Source organism: Marmota marmota, unplaced genomic scaffold, assembly GCF_001458135.2.
Source record: "Marmota marmota marmota unplaced genomic scaffold, marMar, whole genome shotgun sequence".
In the NCBI taxonomy this organism is placed as follows: domain Eukaryota; kingdom Metazoa; phylum Chordata; class Mammalia; order Rodentia; family Sciuridae; genus Marmota; species Marmota marmota.
The window spans coordinates 3,148,780-3,156,033 of record NW_026000119.1 but is presented as its reverse complement, the minus strand read 5'-3'; positions in this window follow the sequence as shown (position 1 = coordinate 3,156,033).

The following is a 7,254-nucleotide window of genomic DNA, read 5'->3' as shown; positions in this document are numbered from 1 at the left end:
GGCGGGGGCTATTGCCTTATAGCCGGGATTCTCCGCACCTCGCGTCCCGGCCCTCCCAGCCCTTCTCTCTTCTTCAGGCGTTCAGCGTAGCCTAAGGATGCCAATCCTGGCGGACGGCATCTGTTGCTGGCGTATCACCCGTGCAGCTGTCGAGCTCAACTCCGCTGCGAGGAAGAGGAGGCGGGAGCGTGGGGCGGGAGAAGGCGCGGAGCAGGGGCCGAGAGGGCGGGGTGGAGAGGGCTGGAGCGCTCGCCGGGAGCCGGGGAAGAAAGACCTGCATAGCTACAGCCAATCAGCACTGCCCATGGGGCTCTTAAAGAGAAGGCCCCCTAAGCCCGGAGTCTGGGCTCCGCAGGGAGCCCCCCTGGACCGGAGTTGGCAGCTCCTGACCGGGGTTCGGTGAGATGAGGCTCCGGGGACAGGGAGCCTGCAGCATGGCTCTCAGAGTGCCTCCCAGCACTCTTGTTGGTTTATGTGTGTCTATTTTCTCTAGACCCTAAGCATACCGTTTCTAGATGATTCCCATTTGAACCTCGTCCCCCTTCCCCCCCTCAAGCCACAGACCAATCTTGTTGGAAATTTAAAATATTTGCTTGGAGTTTCACCGGGAGTTAAGGGCCACATTTACCATGAGAATCTTAAATTCCTGTCTGGCGGTTAGTAAGGCTCCCTAGGTCCAGGAGAGGAGTGTACGGCAGTCAGTCAACTCTTAGGGAGCCGTGGATGATCCAGGCACACAGCAGGGGCTCAGCGCTTGGTGGTTGATGCTAGAGGATTTGGAGCTGGCTACCAGCCAACAGTGCCTTGCTGCTGCTCAGCTCATCAGCCCTACAGCTCTGTTTACGGTAAATTCTAACTAACCAATATGTTTCTGACTGGGAAAATTTTTTGTTGCTGCCCATTTCTCCCCACCTGCAAGTGGACAATGGAAGAAAAGGGGCTCAGGACTGGAAGCCAGAGGCACTGAGTTCTACTTTTAATTTGCTGTGACCCATCTCAGCTTCCTGGCACATTTTTTCTTACCTGGGAAACAGAATTAGTCTCTGTTCTTCCTTCCAGCTTGCAAATTCTGTGCATTTGAGTTTGAAGGGGTGCCATTATGTTGACATTATACTGAACATGAGAAAAAGCTGATGTTTTGATTTCTCATTATTAGGAATCCTTTTCAGGATTCCAGGTGAGAGGAAAAAAAAAAAAAAAATACAAAGGACTGACTTCATGAAAGGGCCACACTGGAGAATCTTACTGTTAGCAGATCTGAGCCAGTCCACTCATCCAGATAAAACAATGTCTAGTTTAAAACTGAAGCAAAATCTGTGGCTTGTGGAATCCCGGCCACTGAGCTACTGTTATGGTGGAGCCTCAGATGGAGCTGAAATTAGAGAACTAAAGGAAACTTGCCTGAGGACCAGATAAATGTTGGCACTGTATAATGACCAGTGAGACAATGGATCGGGGAACTGGAGGGTGTGAATTTCATCAGTTTGCTCAACCTTCACTTTATAATGAACCACTCCCCCCCCCCATGCCTGCTCTATTCCTTCTCACTTCTACCAGACCCACCCGCTATCTGTGGCTCTTTAATACAGTCTGTTTTTTCTTTCTTAGGTGGCCTAGTTACTTGGTCAAAGACCTCTCTCTGGATTAGTGTTCTCTAACCATTCAGTCATCTGTTTGGCATTTATTAGACGCCTGCTTTGAGTCAGGACTAGTGAGCACTGGGGATACAAAAATGAATACAGTATGGTCCCTGCCCTAAAGGAGTTACCGTAGATCCAAGACTGATCAAATAAATGTAACCTTTTGGCTATGACCTTGGAAGGGCAGAAAGTTCCAATCTATTATTAAAAAAAAAAACAAAAAAACTTTTTATTATGTATCTTATATACATGGAGTCAGGGGGAGCAGCAAAATAGTTCTTTACTAGTCACACTGAGTTCCTTATCTGTTTGATAAACTGCTTTATCTTGAACCTATCTCAAACCAACATCTTCCTCTTTTCCAATGGATCAGATTGGGTTGGGCCAATGGTTTCAGCTGGTTGACTTCATGATGGAGAAGAGAATGTTTTTGTGTGTTGGGGAGGAGAGAAGTGTCCTTTAGGTCTTCAAATTATACCTTTGAAGACAAATGGCACCTCCTCATCCAGCCTCAGAGTGCAACATCTACCAGTCACAACATATACTCTTGCTAATAACTGTCCACTGTAGCACATTATGCGTCAAGGTCATTGCATGTTTTCTTAGGTTCTGCTCAGAGCCTCAGAAGTGGGTGAATATTCATCTCACCCCAGGATAAGTAACCCTTACCCTGCCAAACAATTACCAAAATGTGATATGAGCCATAATAGTAGTATGTTCGGGATAAAAGGAGGGAGTAGTCCTGTACTTATGCACTGAAAAAGTAGAAAGAAGGAAGTGAGGAGGGAAAGGTTCAAGGACAAAATAGTCATATTAGAAGATACGTCAAATTATAACCATTGCTACATGGGCAATTTTATTTACCAGTGCTATGTACATAGTGGACAAGTTCTTTTGTGAACTATCCAGTCCTCCTAGATATTTAGAAGTGCTTGATATATTTAAAAGTAGAAGTGGTAGAATAAAAACTTCTTATAAATAGCTTTTTTTTTTTTTTTTTAAAGAGAGGGTAATTAATTCATTTGAAAGGGAGAAGGGAAGGTTATATTTGGGTAAGGATTTCTTTAGAATATTTATTTAGTTGTGGAAAAATACATATAACCTAAAATTTACCATCTTACCATTCAGTAGTGTTAAGCAAGTTTGCATTTTGGTGCAACCAATCTCCAGGACATTTTCATCCTGAAAAACTGAAACTCTATACCCACTTGCTGAGAGCCACGGCCGAGTCTGTATGGCCCCTGGCATTTTGCCAACAGTATTGATTGACAGGCGAGGCATTACTATCCGCCTCTGCCGCAACTTTTGAGTTCTCGCACTATTTTGGAGTTCTCGTGGGGATTTCCGGGGATTCCCCGAGAGTTCCCATTGGTTGGGGAAGTGCAGGAGGAGGGATTTCCGGGAGAGATATTTCCGGCTGGGGGTTCCTGGACAAGCCTCGTGGCGTTCGGGAGGATTCCCCGGGAGCTGTGTGAAGTGTTTTCCTGCAGTTTAAAAATAAAGTTTCTTCCTGCTTCAGTGGCTGGTGATTTGTGCCCAGCCAGACTGCGGCACCCACTAAATAAAAATTCCCTCACTTTCTCCTCTCCCCAGCCCCAGTAACCACTATGCTACTTTCTGTATGTATTCTATTTTCTCTTATATTAGTGAAATCACACTCGATTTATCATTTTGTGACTAGCTTCATTTAGCTTAATGTCTTCAAGGCCCACCCAGGGTTGTATCTGGATCAGAATTTCATGCCTTTTTGAGGCTGAATAATTCCATTGTATGTATGTGCGGCAGGTAGCTTATCTGCTCATCTGTTGATGGATACTTGGTTTGCGTCCACCTTTTGGTCATTGTGAATAATGCTGCCATGAACATAGATGTACAGATATCTCATTGCAATTCTGTTTTTAATTCTTTTGACGGTATGCACAGAAGTGGTATTGCTTGATCTTATGGTAATTCTGTATTTAATATTTTGAGAACTCCCCCACAGCTGCTTTGCCATTTTGCATTTCCATAGCACTGCACAAATATTACCATTTCTTCACATCTTCACTTATACTTAGCTGTTTAGATTTCAGCGATCCTAGTGTGCAATAATATCCTATTGTGGTGTTTGATGGATTTATCTTAATAATTAGTGATGTTGAGCATCTATTCATGTATTTTTTTGATCATTTGTTTATCATTTTTGGAGAAATATCTATTCAAGATATTGTCCATTTTTTTAAGTGGGTTTCTCTTTTTGCTGTAGTGGTAGTTGTTGAGTTGTGGGAGTTCTGTATATATTCTAGATATTAACCTATCAGATATACAACTTGCAAATAATTTTCTTCCATTCTGTAGGTCGTCTTTTCACTCTGCTGTGTGTTCTATTTTGGTACTGGGAACTAAACCCAGGGATGCTCTACCATTGAGCTACACTATACCTCCAGCCCTTTTTATTTTTTGAGACAGGGTCTCACTAAGTTGCCCAGGCTGGCCTTGAACTTGTGATACTCTTGCTTCAGCCTTGAGTTTCTGGGATCACAGGCCTGTGCCACCATGCCTAGCTCTATTGTGTCTTTTGATACAGAGAAACTTTTAAATTTTTATATATTCCAAGTTATCTATTTTTACTTTTATTGCCTTTGTTATTTTGCATCCAAGAAATCATTGCTAAATCCAATGTCGTAGAGATTTTCCTCTAAGTTTTCTTTCAATTTTATGTTTTAGCTCTTTTATTTAGATCTCAATCTATTTTGAATTAATTTATACAAGGGGAAGGTCCAGCTTCATCCTTTTGTATGGGATACCCGTTTTCCCAGCACCATTAGTTGAAGAGACCCTCTGTCACTGTTTAAATGGTCCTGGCACCTTTGTTGAAGATCATTTATCCATATATGTGAGGCTTCCTTTCTAGACTTTCTGTTCTGTTCCATGGGTCTACATGTCTTTGCTAGTGCCAAACCATTTTCATTACTATACCTTTGTAATAAGTTCTGAGACCTCCAATCTTTGTTCTTCTTTCTCAAGATTGTTTTGCCTATTTGGGGTCCATTGAGATTCTGTACAACTTTTAGTGTGGATTTTTCTAAATCTGTCAAATTTTGATAAAGACTGCAGTAAATCTTTACACTACTTTAGGTAGTATAGATATCTTAATGATGAACAGAGGACACCCTGTCCTTGGAAACGGGAATGGAATAAATTTGAAAATCTATTTTATTTAATCCAATAGATCCAAAACATATCTTCTCAAGTGTAATCAATATAAAATTATTGAGATATTTTGTACCTTTATCAAGCTGTGCCTTCAAAATTCAGTATGTATACTTATAACACGGCACATCATAATTCAGATTAACCACAAATCAAGGGCTCAATACCCTATGTGGCTAGTTGCTAGCATATCAGACAGCATATTTTTGAAGGGTGAGTAGTTAATAGACAAATGTCAAAGAAAACAATGTGAGCAAAGTTTTTGCACTTGGCATTCAAGGAGGTGTATGGAATGCCTGAAGTGAAAGTAAGGAATATGGGAGACAAAGCTGAAATGGCATGCAGTAGGCAGCCTGGGAGGGCCTGTGGGTGTCTGTGATGCCATATGGAAAGAGCTATAAGGTGGTAAGGGGAGCCAGCTAAAGGCGTTATGCAGCATAATAATTTGATCAAGTTTGCATTGCAGGAAGACCCCAGACTACTTTAGAAGATATGTGGGGAATGACTGGGATAGGAGTAGGGGGATGTAAGACTGAAGGTATGAGGGCCATTTAAGGACACTATGTCAACAGTCTGTTAAGCAATGGTAAGGGTCTGAGGTAAGGCAAAGACCAGATCCTTGAGAAGGGTATATGAGAAGGTAGAAGTAGCCAGATAAGTTTATGAGCCAGGTATCCAAGGGGTGGGTGGCTGGGATTTCCTGAAGACGAACAAGTGACAGCTCTCAAGTGTCAATGAACAATCACAGGATTCTAAATATAAACAATAAAAATGTAGCTCTAGGAAGTTTTGGGTCAAAACCATCATGCCTGGATCCTGACCAGCAGTAGATGCCTTGGAGTAGAAGTTACCTCTGGTAGAGAAGATACAGACAGAAGATAGCTGGAAGTAGTGGTGCACGCCTACAATCCCAGCACTGTGGCAGGAGGATCACAATTTGAGGCCAGCCCCAGCAACTTAGTGAGATCCTAAGCAACTTATCAAGACACTGTCTCAAGAACAAACAAACAACAAAAAAGAACGTAAGAGTTATTAGATGGTATATTATTTAAGAAAATGTGTGTAAAAGATGCTTCATGAGGTGTGTGGTTTTGTATGGTCAGGAGGGCTTCACAGGGGAGACAGCAGCAAACAAAACCCTAAAAGATAGTGTGACTTAGCAGACCCCAGTTGGATATGTGTAAGAAAAGGCTCAGATGGGAGTTAGTTTGGCAAAAATACATAGCACTTATGTATGTTTGTATCCCTCCAAAGAATGAAAAGATTTTTAAAAATCATGACAAAATATTTGTGGAAAAAAGGCAGGATTTAGAGAGGGAATGAATAGTAAGAAAAGACACATTCTTGAGTTGAGAAATTTGATTCCCATGTTGCATTTTTTAAGAAAATGTAGGTTTTGTCTAAAGGAGTTAAAGGCTTGTGAAAATGACCCAGGTTTGGCATTTTAAGACCTGGGTTTGAGTCTAGCTTGATCATTCTGAATTAACAAGTTTGAGAACTCTGATTTATGGATGACAGCCTTTCAGATCTTTCATTTCATCTTATGTAATATAGGAATTAAGACAGATCTTTTCTGGGAATCCTTACAGTGCAAATTACCTGATGATCTCAACCTCAGTATTTTTATGTGCAAAATGGAGATCACACCATGTTCTTTTCAGGAGTGGAACTTTGAATGGCCTTTGACTATGGAATAGTGTATTTGTATTATTTTATGTTACCACAAAGAAACAGATTGGATACAATTAGGAAACCTGCCTGGGTGCTTCTGGGGGTCCCAGGCTGTGAAAAGAAGTGCAACTACACAGTGAGCTGGTGGGGTTCAGACCTGGGAAGAATGAACTCCTGCAGGACTAGGATTTGCACGCTGTGAAGTAAAACCACCTCCTCTGCTTCATATGGGTAACCACGAAAGGCACAAAGAATTAGCTCTACAACTTTGTGGATTTAAAGGGGAATGGAGGTCACTCTTGGGCGAGGGGCTGGACAATGAGTGCAAATGTGAACAATCTTTGTGTTCTCAGGATGAGAAAGAGCCTCTTACAGGCTGTATATTAGAATGATTCAGGAGCATAGGTGGGGAACTTAGCCGCCATGATTGCAGGGAGATGGTTTTGTGATACAGCAACACCATGATTTAGCAGAAAACCAGTCTTCTCTGCTTCCTTCAGTTCCAGGAAGTTTGGTGTCCCTCCTTCTGTACTAAATGGATTGCAAACATTTCCCATTGGGAGTTTATACAGTAGTGAACAGAGACTGGGTCCTTTTAGTAAAGGCTTCTATTGCTTCAGAAGAGGAGAGAGTGAGGGGTTTTCTTTAACAAAGACCCCAAACTTACTGCGATAGCCACATTTGAAAGCTCTTATTCCTGCTTCATAAGATAGAACAGAGGGTCTACTGAATGAAAAACCCTTGGAAGTAC